Source organism: Eriocheir sinensis, chromosome 9 (genome assembly GCF_024679095.1).
Source record: "Eriocheir sinensis breed Jianghai 21 chromosome 9, ASM2467909v1, whole genome shotgun sequence".
Classification (NCBI taxonomy): Eukaryota; Metazoa; Arthropoda; class Malacostraca; order Decapoda; family Varunidae; genus Eriocheir; species Eriocheir sinensis.
The window spans coordinates 18,045,623-18,059,500 of NC_066517.1; the positions used below are offsets into that span (position 1 = coordinate 18,045,623).

Below are 13,878 nucleotides of genomic sequence, written 5' to 3' on the forward strand. Positions count from 1 at the left end.
TTTATTGCAATCTATCCTTCCTTCCACCAATCTATTCTTCCGCCTCTCTGACCTCCCTTCTACCTCTCATCAGTCTCTATTTCCCTCGAGGTTGTATTTTTTTTCTTTTTTTCTTTCCATCCCGTCTTTGTTTCTTCCTCCCTCCGTCTCTCTTTCCCTTCTTTCCCTTTTTTTCCTCCTTCCCTCTGTCTCTTTTTCCTTTCTTCCACTTTTTGTTTTATTCCTGCGTCTGTCTCTCTTTCCTCTCTTCCACCTCTTCGTCCCTCTGTCTGCCTCTCTTTCTCTTCCATCTTGTCTCCGTTTCTCCTTCCTTTCGTCTCTCTTTCCCCTCTTTCACCTCTTCGTCCCTCTGTCTGTCTCTCTTTCTCTTCCATCTTGTCTCCGTTCCTCCTTCCTTTCGTCTCTCTTTCCCCTCTTCCACCTCTTCGTCCCTCTGTCTGTCTCTCTTTCTCTTACAACTTGTCTCCGTTCCTCCTTCCTACCGTCTCTCTTTCCCTTCCATCTCCTCATCACTGTTCCTTTCACTTCGCCATTTCTGTTCCTCTCCATCTATCTTTTCCTTCCACTCCTTTGCCCATATTTCCTTTGCCCTTCGTCCCTCGCTCCTCCATATCCTCCCGTCGTCGCCATTCCCTCCTCCTTCCACCTCTCTTTCCCTCCACTTTCTTCTCTTTCCACCTCTTCGCCTTTATTCCTTATTCCCTCTGTCCCTCTCTCCCTCACGTCCACTTCTTTGCAATTCATTTTTCCTCCTTCTGTCTCTCTCCTTTCCATCTCGTCTCCTATTTTCATCCTTCCCTCCATCATCAGTCCCTTTTCCATCCGTGCCTCTCTCCCTCACGTCCTCCCTTCGTCGGGTTTTCATCAGCAGAAGCGTGACGGAAGGCTGACACACATCCACGGCTCACGGAGGGTGTTGCACGGAGAGGAGTGACGCAACGGTGATTTGGGTTACTTTTATAGGCTCACAGGCTAGCGAGAGCATCCTGTATGGCCTCACCTGACCTTGTTACACCTGACCTCGCGTGACCCTTTCATAGAAGCACATTGGGGGGGAGAATGAGAGGAGGATGGAGAGGGAGGGAGAGAGGGGGAGAGAGAGAGAGAGAGAGAGAGAGAGAGAGAGAGAGAGAGAGAGAGAGAGAGAGAGAGAGAGAGAGAGAGAGAGAGAGAGAGAGAGAGAGAGAGAGAGAGAGAGAGAGAGAGAGAGAGAGAGGAAGAGCGAAGGGGGAAAGAAGGAGAGAGAAGGAACGGGACTAAATGAAAAACATGCATTAGAAAGAGGTAAGAAAAAAGGAAAAGAAAGAAAAAGGAAAGTTTGGAAAGGATTAGTAAAGGATTTTTTCCCCTAATTTGTAAAGAATGGTTCAAATTTTCCGCACTAACTAACCCATTTTCTCTTTTTCGGCAGTAGCTGTATATCCCATTTTCTTTTTTCTTTTCGATTATGGACTGAAGTAAATCGTGAAGGAGAACTTTTTGTGATATTAGTGTTGACAAGCGTTTACTGATTTTTTTTTTTCCCGTATATTTTCTTCGTTTATTTAGCCATTTTGTATGTGATTTAGGCCTACCCTCGTTTGTTTTGGCCACACACACACACACACACACACACACACACACACACACGGGTCACAGTGCACAATGTTGAACCGGACGGATGAATGGATGACAGGAAGAAACACGGTTATTATTGTCATCCACTTCCTTTCTTCCTTCCTTCCTTCCGCTTGCGCCATGGGACACTTTCTCTCTCTCCCTCTCTCTCTTTTCCTCTCGCACACGTGTTCCGCCGCCACCACCGCCACGCCGCCGCCGCTGCCCACTCGTTCCCTCTGGCGGTCATTCACGTAACTACTCAGGCCAAGGGAAGGTGAAAGGAAAAAAATAGAAAACAGGAGATCAAGGAGAGAGAGAGAGGAGGGAAAATAAGGAAAAACAAGATATAAAGCAGAAGATAAAGGAGGAAAGGAAAATAGTGAAAAATATATAAGGTAGATAGAGTAGATAAAGGAGAGAGGAGGGAAAAAAAGAAAAGAAAGATAGAAAGCAGATAAAAGAGAGAAGGGAAAAAGGAAAAAAAAATAAAGCAGGAGATAAAGGAGAGAAATAGAGATAATTCGATAGATAAATAGATAAACAGAGAGAGAGAGAGAGAGAGAGAGAGAGAGAGAGAGAGAGAGAGAGAGAGAGAGAGACATACGTAACTCATGATTGTATTGCCCTGATGACCCCTCCTTTAGAGACCCCCCACCCCCTCCCTCCCCTTTACAAATATATACCTGTCAATCTTACCTGTTTCTCAAGACCCCCATCTGCCCCCCTCCCCCCTCCTCACCTGTCTTTACCTGTCCATACACCAATAGCTCTCCTCCCCCTCCCCCTTCCCCCTGTACCTGTCCCCCCGAGGCTCCTTTCACCCTTATAATGAGAGTAACCACCCACATTCTCCTCTTTGTGTGTTTTGGGCGTAATTAGAATTCCTTGGGTTCATTATCCTATTTTATTTTGCTTTTTCATCTTTATTTCATTTTTCTTCTGTATTTCTTTTTCTTTTCTGTAGTTTTTTTCTTTCCAGGCTCTTTGGTTTTTTTCTTTTATTTTAGGCATTTTCTCTTTCTTATCTTCCTTCCTCCTTCTCAGTTTTCTTTTGGATATTTTTCTTTCTTTTCGTCTTGTTTCCCTTTCTATCGGCTCCGTTCTCCTTTTTTTAGGTTTAGCTATTCTCTCTCTCTCTCTCTCTCTCTCCAGCAGCGAAGGTCATGTTAATTAGCACCTGTGACCACGTGGGCTGTCGGGTGTTACAGGGTAGCCACACACACCGGGGGCCAGGTGGGCGTCAGGTGGTGGGCGGAGGGCTGGTCACCTGTCAGGACACACCCTCTCCCCCCACACCTGGCTGTCCCACCCACACACCTGGCTGCCCCGCCCACACACCTGACGCACCCCACCCCACGCCCACACCCCCCATCCAACTCTACCTCGTGCAACATCATTTCTTCTTCTTTCCATCGTCGCAGGAGTTGAAATCTTTCTCACCTCCTCCTCCTATCACTACAACTACTACACACGCCCTGACCTCCTCGCTCAGTCTCGGAGTCGAACCTTTACCGGGGTTCGTTAGCTACCTGCCTCACCTGACCCAACGCACACCTTCACGCACCTCATTCCCACGCCGTGCCTCACCGCTACTCGTGAACTTAAGCGACCCCATGACACACCTTCCCGGGGCGGGGCGAATGGGGTTACAGCGGGGCTGGGCGGGGCGCGAGCGGAGTGCTCATAGGTTTGGTATGGTTCCAGTGTAATGCCTGAAAACCACATTACCATGCCCCCACACGACACCTGCGTGTCATGAAACACACGAGAACTTAATCAAGACCCGGAAAGGAATTTACCGGTGCCGGGGATCGAACCCCCGACCGGCGAGACGGGAAAGCCACTCCTTAACCAGTCGGCAAAAGAAGTACCCCATTGGCAGAGTGAGTTTGGGAGGTTTACAGCACCAGCGGGTCCACTACACCAGACGGGGAAATTCTAGCTTAGGATGGTCGATGCTATAGACCAGTGTCCTGGAGGACCCGGGTTCGAGGCCCGCCCGCCGCTACAAGTTTACAATTTTCAGTCATCGCCGATTGGTCGAAGATTACACACCTACTGTCCTGACCACCTACCAACCAGGACTCTTGGGAAATTCTCTAAAAAGATCTAGTGAAGCTCCGGGGGCAGCATGAGCCAAGGAAGAATGGCACCACTATAAAACACTTGCCCGCGCCAATAACAGGCTGGGGCCCAAGCGTGAAAAAGAAAGTTTGAGAAGAAGGATGCGGTAAGGCCCTAGCGAGGGCGGGGCATGGTGGGGCGGGGCGGGGCGAAGGAGGGCGGGCCGGGTGCATAAACGTTTTGGGGGGCCGGATCCAGGGTATAGTTTCATGGGGGAGATGATGGGGTGGGAATGAAACGGGTTTGGGGTTGCTGGCTGGATGAAGTGAGGCTGCGGTGAGGCGAGGGGAAGTGAGAGCTGAGTGAGCATGGCATTATAACATTCGTGATCACTGAGACGCACAATCCAATTCACCAATATTCGCTTCTAAAGCCAAACAACGTAAAAAACAAAAATCCCCAGCCCCCAAAAATCTTACCTATAGATGACAAGTGTTAAAAAAAGGCGAGTATAATATTATGACATTCGTGATCATTGAAGGGCATAATCCAGTTTACTTATTCTTCGGTTCAGAAACCAAAGAAAAAATACAAAACCTCCCATGTTGCACCCCCAAAAATTCTTCGCTGTGGATGACAAAAGAGTTAGAAAAAGAGGAGTAAAAAGAGGTGAGTAAAATATTATAACATTCGTGGCCATTAAGAAACGCACAATCCAGTTGACGACTCCTTTTATTTTCGATTTCAAATAAAGTAAAAAGAAAAAACCCAAAAACCTCTTCCCTATAGATAACAGAATAAAAAAAAAAGACATTGCAGACTTAGGCCATGAGGTGGGTCGCTTCATCTCACGTCCTTATGCCCGGGCAGCCTCATGGGGCATACGGTAGCGCCCCCTGTATGCTCCGCCCTGCCCCGTATCGCCGACCTTCCCCACACAGCCTACCCCGCACAGCCTGCCCCCTGCCTCCTACCCCACCCCATGTGCAACGACCTACCCTACATAACCTACCTTCATCCCCTCCCCCCTGCCCCATATAACCTGCCCCCTATCCCCCCGCCACCCCCATCCGACCTACCCACCCCACCCCGCCCCATCGACCTGCCCCGCATATCCTGCCACTCATCATCGGGGCGTGAGAACAGGTGGTGCCGGCCCGTGATGCCTCCACAGCGGGGCGGGGCGGGGCGGGGAATGGCGCGCCCTAACCCCTCGCTTCCTGTAGGGGCGGGGGGCGGGGTATGGGGTGGAGGGGTATATGGGCGACAGAGGGACAAAGGGAAGAATGGGACACTGTATTTCCACCCCAGTAGTTCCTGACCGTATGGAAGGCGCCCACCCCGCCCTTGCCTTCCACAGGTGTTCTCCTCCTCCTCGATATGCATCATCATCTCTTCAACAGGTGTCTTTCTTTCCACCGTCACAGGAGCTCAAATTTTTCTCTTCTTTTTCTTCCTCCTCCTCTTCTTCTCTTTTCTTCCTCTTTTTTCTTTTTTTTTGTCGTTTTCTTTGTCTTTGCCGGTGTTTTTTCCATGTCTTATTCTTTTTCTTTTTCTTATTCTTTTTCTTATTCTTTCTCCTCCTCCTCCTCCTCCTCCTACTACTACTACTACTACTACTACTACTACCACCACTACTACTATTACTACTACTACTACTACTACTACTACTACTGCCTCAGGTGTGTGCGGTGAGCGGATGCTGCCACTTCTGCTGCCGGTGATTTGGCGGGAAGCGAGCGGGAGATAAGAGGGACGTGAGCAGGCAAGGCGGGAAGAGGAAAAGGGGGAGAGGAAGAGCAGGAAAAGATGATGAGCAAAGTGCGACATTAGACAAACGACTCATTATACAGTAATTGAATATAATGAGGTGAGTGAGATGAATCAGTGTTATTTCTCTTAATGGTGAAGGAGGAAAGCAGGCCAAGGACAAAACAAATATAAAAACAGGGAGGAAAACACACACACAAACTCTGATCCCAAAATAGAAAGCAGAAGGAATTGAATATAGATAATGAGATGAGACGAACTATTATTATCTCTCTTAATAGTAAAAAAAAAAGCAGTTCAAGGACAAATGTAAACAAATAAACAGGAAGGAAAACACACACATAAAACTCTGCTCCCACTCAATAAAACAAAACAAAAAAATATAGCAAAAAATAAAAGCATAAAATTAAGCAACACAATTATAGTCAGTTTAAGTACGAGACGCAATTTGAAACTCCCCTCTTCTAAGCGTCCAAGTCGCAGGAAGGTGAAAACACAGACGAGGGAAGAAAGGAAGAAAGGGAGGAAGAAGGAAGGTAATTAGAAGGCTGAAAGAGGTGAGAGCATGAATATCGGTTAGCTCTTACACTAGGAGGTTGGACAGGTTAGGGATGAGAGCTAGATTAGAAAGTGTGTGAAGGGAGACCACGGGAAGGGTGAAGCCAGGCAGTTAGCATGAAAATAACGATAAAAGGGAGCGAGGTAAGAAGCACCCTGTCGGAATTTGAGAGATACAGAAAAAAAATGCTGATGAGGTGGAAAACAACTAGACTCAAGCTCCTCCTCCTCCTCTTCGTTTTCTCCTTCTCCCTCTCTTTTCCTCCCCCTCTTCCTTCTCCTTTTCAACAATCCTTTCGCCGTTACTCCCAACATTCCTCTGCGCCATAACTTCTCCTCTTCAGCATTATTCCCTAACCGCCTTCCTTATTCTTGAGTGAGTAAGAAGGCGAAGGAGGAGGAAGAGGAGGAGGAGGAGGAGGAGGAGGAGGAGGAGGAAAAGAAGAGAATTCCAGGGATACATACATAAAAAAAACGAAATAAATTGATAAGTGAAGCAAAAATAGAGAGGAAAGAGAAAGAGAGAAGTTGAGAGTTGGAGATGAATATAAGATGAGAGAAAGGAGGAAAGAAGGAAGGAAGAGGATAATTTCAGAAGGAAGGAGGGAGGGAGAGGGAGTCAGAGAAGCCGGAGAGAAATCTTGAAGAGGAGAAGGAAGGAAAGTAAGGATGGAAAACAGGAGGAGGGGGAGGAAAAGGAGGAGGAGGAGGGTATTATAGGGAACGGAAAGAGGGCAGGAAAGCTAAAGAAGGGAGGGAAAAGGAAAGGAAGAGAATGATATGGGAGGAGGGGGGAGGGGGAGAAGGAACAAAGGTGAGGGACTACCTGCGTAACCCATACCCAGGTAACCGTGGGCCACAGGTAAGACGCCCCCCCCTGCCGCCACTCCCACAGGTAAGTTCCAATATGAGGGCTGCCCACCTATACCTCCTCCTCCTCTTCTTCCTCCTCCTCCTGTTTTCCCTCTTCCTTACTTTCCCTTAGTCCTTCTTTCTGCATTTCTGACCCTCCTTCTCCCTCCTTCCCTCCACCTCTCCCCCTAAACTGCTCCTCTTCCTTCCTTGATCCTTTTTTCTTAACTTCTCTTCATTCTTCCTTCCCTCCCACCTTCGATCCTTCATTTTCTCATTCGTATTTTTCTTCTTTCATATATTAATTTAGTTTCTTGTATATATATCCTTGTCCTAATTCTCCTACTCCTCCTACTCCCCTTTCTCCTTCTTCTCCTTCTTCTGTTTTCCCTTTCACTTACTTTCCTTCCTTCCTTCCCTTCTTGATAACCTTCTCTGCTGCATTTCTGACCCTCCTCCCTCCCTCCACCTCTCCTTCTGAAATTTTCCTTTACATTCCTCCCTCCCTTCCTCCTTTCCCTCAATTTGTCTTCATTCCCATCTCCTAACTTTTCTCTTCTCACACTTTCGCTTTCCTGTTTTTCCTTCACCTGTTTACTTTGTTTTTAGTATGAATCCTTGTCTTCTTCCTCCTCCTCCTCCTCCTCACACTCGAGAAAGAAAGCGAGAGGATGGGTGGGAACGGAGGATGGGTGGCAACGAAGAACAAAAACAGGCAATAAGAAAGAAATGAGAGAATAAAGGAAGAAAGAAAGAAAAACACTGAAGGCAAAACGAAGAAATTAGGGGAGGAGTGAATGGGAAAGAAAGAGTACAGGATGGAAGGAAAGGGAAGAAAGGACAGACTGAAGAAAGAAAGGAAGGAAGGAAGGAAGAAAACATTGAAGGCTAATGGGAGACAATGAAGGAAAGAGGGAAATAAAGTGAAGTTGAAGGCATACACTTTAGCTACGCGTGGCCTCGGCGTTCACCTCCGTCACACTAGAAAAGAAGGAAGAAGGGAAAGAAAAAAGAAAGGAAAAAAAGTGAAAGAAAAAATGGAGAAAAGAGGAGACAAGAGGAAGGAAGGAGAGAGAGAATGGAGAAAAGAGGGAAGGAAGGAAGAAGTTAGGAAGGAAGGATGGAAGGAAGGAGAGAAATAAGAAACAGGGGAAGGAAGGAGAGAAGGAAAGAAACAAGGAAAGAGGGAAGGAAGAAGAGAACGAAAAAAAGAGCTGAGGAAGGAGAGAGAAAAAGAAGGGAAGAAAGGAAGAAAAGACAAGGGGAGAAAGAAAAAATGAAGGAAGGAAAGAAGGAACGAACAAAAAAAAATTAAGGTGTAAAAAAAATAAAATCTCTACATCACGAATTTCCGTTGTCTTTATATAATTTTCAACATTCCAACTTTCCCAACCTTTTTCTCTTACGTGCCGAGGAAAGTGTTCTGATCAGGTCCAGGACACGAGTGAAAGCTGGAACTCTTCTCACATAACCCCGGCTTGAAAAAAAATCACGCTTCTCTCCATAATAATAATAAAAAAAATTCAGCCTTGATTTCTATATTTTCCTTTTGAGTACCGACTTTTCGAGTGACGGCTAAAACAACTTGATAATGCGCTGGAGGAGGAGGAGGAGGAGGAGGAGGAGGAGGAAGAGGAGGAGGAGGAGGAGGAGGAGGATGAGGAATACAGAGGAATACATAGGAATACATAGGAAGAACAGACACCAGAAAACCTGTCGGAGGAGGAGGAGGAGGAGGAGGAGGAAGAGGGTGTGGGAGCGTAGCGTCACGTGATACTAGCGAAAAGGAGAAGGTAAAAGAAAAAAACGCAGGAGAGGGAGGCGGAAGAAGGCGGCGGCGGGGGGTGTTAACAGCCAGGCGAGTTCACTGACTGGTATAATGCCTGGACGAGACCCGCAGACCACCACAACAGACCACCGCAGCGGGTCCACAAGGCGCCGAGACCGTGGGGCGAAAGCAAAAGGACATAAACTTCTAAATAAGGCAATAAATGGAGGGAGGTCAAGAGCTGGGAGTTTTCATTTAGAAGTACGTTTGTAGACTTGACTTTTCGGACATATTTTGAGCTAACAAGGGACTCAAATTATTCCTGACCAAAGTATGAATTTTTACAGGTTTTTTTTTACAGTTTACAAAGCAGAGAGGTCCCGTGTAAAGGCCGCTAACAGCAGTGACCGGACTCAGGGTCTCAGGAACAGTTAAAATAATGAAATAGACCGAAAAGCAAACAATTAGTGGCGTGCCCTCTGGCCGCGGGGCGTGGGAAGGAACACCGCTCCCCTAGCCAAGACACGGAACTGCATACCGCATATACTCAACAACATGTGAGGATAAATATATGTTTCTCCGGGTAAAAATAATAAATGTAAACTAGTGCATTGCTACCAAATTTTACATGAATATCGCTTTTATTATTATGTACACGATATAAACAGTAAATAACATGTAATTTGGAGGTATAATCAGCATTAAAGTTATCAGATATGTAAATAATGTAAATAATGTAAAGTAGTGCATTGCTACCAAATTTTACATGAATATCGCTTTTGTTATTACGTAGACGATATAAACAGTAAATAACATGTAATTTGGTAGTATAATCGGCAGGAAAGTTATTAGATCTTCAATTGCTTTCTTTATCCTTGACATATTTACTTGGGCCAGACTATTATTAACACTGAAAATTAAAATGTTCAAAGTAGCCATTAATTAACCCGTAAAATTGGTATATAGAAAGCTCACAGGAAGCACGATTTGACTGACTAACATCGTTGAAACTGATCTGAGGGGAATAACCAAGGAAGAGGGACCTTGTAACATGGGTGCAAAGTCCTTTAGTTACTCTGACCTTCCCAAGACATCCTGCAGACACTAAGAACATTCCTTAAACACGCTCTTTAGCAAACAACGAAGCTCCCAGGCTGTTGTGTCCAAGGCTGGCTGTGTCTTTCCTCGCCTCACGGCCACGATGATACAACAGCTAGGAATTTATCGTCCGTCAAGGATAGCAAAACAATGTGCTAATTGCGTGTGAGCCGCGGAGATGGAGAGAGAATACTAAGAAGGGGTACTAAGAAGGGGGTCGATGAGAGGAGGATGAACAAAGGTAAGAGGAAGAAACAAAGGAGAAGAACAGGAAGGAGGAAAGGTAGAATATTAAGACGGGAAACTGAAGGAATAAAATGGTTGAGAAGAATAAATGATAAAAAAGTGAGAAAATGAAGCTGAAGGATGATATGTAAAAAAAGAATAATATTAAGGAAGCGAGAATGAGGTAAGAAATAGGATGAAAGAAGAATGGATGGGAAAAAAATGTGAAGAACGAAGCAGAAGAAAGAAAATGAGGAACGGAGGAGTATTAAGGAAGAAAGAATGAGGAAAAAAAGGGATGAGAGGAGAATAGTTAGAATAAAGAGGTGAAGAACGAAGCAGAAGAAAGAAAATGAGAAAATGAGGAATATTAAGGAGGAGATAATGAGGAAAAAAAGAATTAAGAGGAGAATTAACAGAAAAAAATGGGAAAAGTGAGGCAGAAAGAAATGGAGGAAAGATGAAATATTAAGAATGAGAAAATGAGGAAACAAAAGAGGAAATGGCTGAAAAAAAAAAGAAACGAAGCAGAGGAAAAAGGAGGAGGAGGAAAGATGGAAGAAATATCAAGAGTGAGGAAAGAGTGAAGGAAGAAAAGGAATATAAGAACAAAAAACTAACCATTGCGTGTGAAATTAACAAGACATTTGCGTTCTCCTCCTCCTCCTCCTCCTCCTCCTCCTACTACTACTACTACTATTACCTCTCCTGCTGCGTCGTTATGGCCCTTTATGCCCCCTCCCCCTCTTCGTCCTTGCGTCTGTCACCCTCCGCTTCCCATCATCACCTTCATCGCTTCCTTCTTCGTCTGCGTCATCATCATCGTCATCATCGTCTTCGTCATTTCCTTTTATCTTTCAAGCGCGCCAGAATTTCTCACCTGTCTCATTCTTTCTGTCTGTCTGTCTCTCTTTCTTTCTTTCTTTGTTTCTTTCTTTCTTCTTTCTTTCTTTCTTTCTTTCTTTCTTTCTTTCTTTCTTTCTTTCTTTCTTTCTTTCTTTCTTTCTCACCCTCCATTTCTTCTCATTTTTTTCCTTTATGTTATTTGGTGTTTCTATTTACCGTTCTCCTCCTCCTCTTCTTCCTCCTCCTCCTCCTACTACTACTACTACTACTACTACCACCTCAACTCTTTTTCCTCTTCCTCCTCCTTCTCCTGCTCTTTCTATCCCTCCTCCTGCTTTTTCTATCCAACCCCTCCTCCTCCTCCTCCTCCTCCTATTCCCTCGCTTTCCCAACCTACATCAGGACCCGTTTCTTGTGAGGTTTTCTTCATTTAGTTCCCTCCAACCAGGACCTTCCCGCCTCACCCTGCCTTACCCTGTTCCTCCCCTCCCTTCCCCTAATCAACTGAGAGAGAGAGAGCTGCCCAGGGTAATCACTCGTACTTATATCAAACGTTTGGGCTCTTGCTGCGAACGTTTTTCAAGGCCAGAGAAGAGCTACGTTGGTTTGTCAAGAGTGTTTGTCCCGTTCACAGCGCAGAAGCCTTGCAAAACTACCGCCTGGCTCAGGAAACCACCCATGCATGTAACCCCCCCCCCCCCCCCTCCCTCGACAACTTCTGCGAGAGCCTTTTAGGATTTGACGGACTTAGCCTTCGAGGAGTTTGATAATGTGCCTTAGGTGTTCTCAGAGGCTCCATGGATATTATGGGAAGGGGACGATAGAAAGTGAAGACCGAAGGAAGAAAGAGAGAATGAAGGGAGGATGGATGGAAGGAAGGAAGGAAGAAAGGAAGAAGGAAAGAAGGAAAGAAAGAAAGAGTAAGTAAGAAAGAGAAAAGAAAGAAAGAAAAGTTGAAAGAAAGAAAAAAAGGAAGAAAGAAAAAAGAATGAATAAATGAAGGGAACAAAAGGATGAAAGAAAGAAACAAAGAAAGAAAGAAAAGAAGGAATGAATGGAAAAATAATGAAGAAGGAAAAAGAGAAAAAAGAATGAGAGAAAGAAAGAAAGAAAGAGAAAGAAAGAGGGAAGAAAGGACAAAAAAAGAAAGAAAATGAAATGAAAAAAAAATGAAGCAGGAAAAATAGGAGGAACGGAAGGAAGGAATGGAACGCGGAAGGGAGAGAAGATAAAGATGGAATGAAAATAAATAAAAAGGAAAGAATGTAGAAAGAGGAAGGAAGCAATCTTGAAACACTGACGAACCGACGAGAATAAAAAAATATGTATATAAAAAAGGAAAATATGTGAACGAATTCTTAAAAAAAAAAACGATGAAAGTTACAAAGACAAACAGACAGGTAGAAGGATACATATACAGACAGAAAGACAGATAGATAAATAAATAGATAGATAGATAGGTAGATGGCGAATGTATACGTGACACAGTGAAATAAAAAAGGAAAAAGAAAGGAGGGAAGCGGAGAGTGGAAGAGTGGAAGAGGAGAAAGAGAAAGAGAGAAGGTGGATAGATGGATAGATAGATAGAGATAGATAGATAGATAGATAGATAGATAGAGAGAGAGATAGATAGGTGAATGAAAGTGAAAAACAAAAAGATACTAAAAAGAAAGAAAGGAAGAGAGGAAATGGAAGCGTGAAGAGAGAGAAAGAGAAAGAGAGCAGGTGAACTTAAGCTCCTGGATATTTGAGGAAACTGAAGCGAAGAAAAAAATATAAATGTAAAAAAAGAAATTTAAAAAAAGAAAGGAGTAGCGGTGACCAAGCTTTTTTTTTTCTCTCCTTCACTCCAATGGACGAAATGAAGCGGAACAAATATAAAAGAGAAGAGGAGGAAGAGAAAAAATAGCGGCTCTTCTTCTTCTTCTTCTTGAGGCGGTGATAAAAGAGAATATACAAATGACGCTGAAACAAAAGAGGAGAAAGAAGAAGAAAAGGAAAATAAATAGTAAAGAGAAGGAAAGGGAGACAAAAGAAAAGAAAAAAAAAAGAACTAGAGGGAAGAGAGGAAAATAGTGCTATGTTCCCCCTCTCTTCTCTGCCTCTCCCTCCTCTTCCCTCTCTTTTCTACCACTCCCTCCTTTCCCTTCCTTCCCACTCCTTCCCCTCTTTTCTCTCTCATCGCCTTTTTCTTCCCCTATACAATCCCATTCCTCTCTACCCTTTCTCTCCCTCCTGCTGCCTCTCTCTCCCTTCCTCCTCTCTTAATTTATCCTTCTCCTCTCTTCTCTCCCTTTCTCTCTTTCTCCTTCTCTCTCTCTCTCTCTCTCTCTCTCTCTCTCTCTCTCTCTCTCTCTCTCTCTCTCTCTCTCTCGATCCTTCGCCTCTCTCTTTTACCCTCCCTTTTCTCTCTCTATTTCCCCTCCCCCCCTCTCTCTCTCTCTCTTTCCCACTCCTCCTCTCTCTCTCTCTTTCCCCTTCCTCCTCTCTCTCTCTACTTCCTCCTCTCTCTCTCTCCCCCTTCTCCCCTTTCATTCCTCCTCCCCTCTCTCGCACGCACGCACGCACGCCCTCCACTGACTCACCCCCAATTTATCTCGCCGACGGACCGCGGACTGCCACCCCCTCCCCAACCCCCTCTCACTCTATCACCCTCCCTCCTCCCACTCACGTCCTCCTCCTCCTTCCTCTTCCCTTCTCCCCATCGCCCTCCTTCCATTCTACTTTTTTTCCGCCTATTCCCCACCTCCCCCCCTTCCCTTCCCTTCTGCTCCCCTTCCCCCATCATCTCTATTCTCTCCCTTCTCCCTTCTCTCTCTCTCACCTTCACAATCACCATCATAGCCAATCACAATACTCCTTTTTTACTATCATACCTCCTCCCTCCCTCCCTCCTCCCCCTCCCACAATCCCCTCTGACCCTCCCATCACCCCATTTCCTCTTCTCTCTGTCTCCCTCACTTCTATTTTTCTGCCTTCCCCTCTTATTTCCCTTTCTCTGTTTTGATTTGTGTATTCTTCCTCTCTTCTTCCTCTCCTCCCTTTTTTTATCCCTTCTTTAACGTCATCTTACCTCCTCATCCCCTTCTTCTCTGATT

General features: G+C 45.2%; 1 protein-coding gene across 2 annotated transcripts in view; it reads right to left on the reverse strand.

Moving 5' to 3' along the window:
- The window catches only part of LOC126996060 (mucin-2-like), a 61,003-nt gene that overhangs the window by 29,723 nt on the left and 17,402 nt on the right, over positions 1-13,878 (reverse strand). The window lies entirely within an intron of this gene.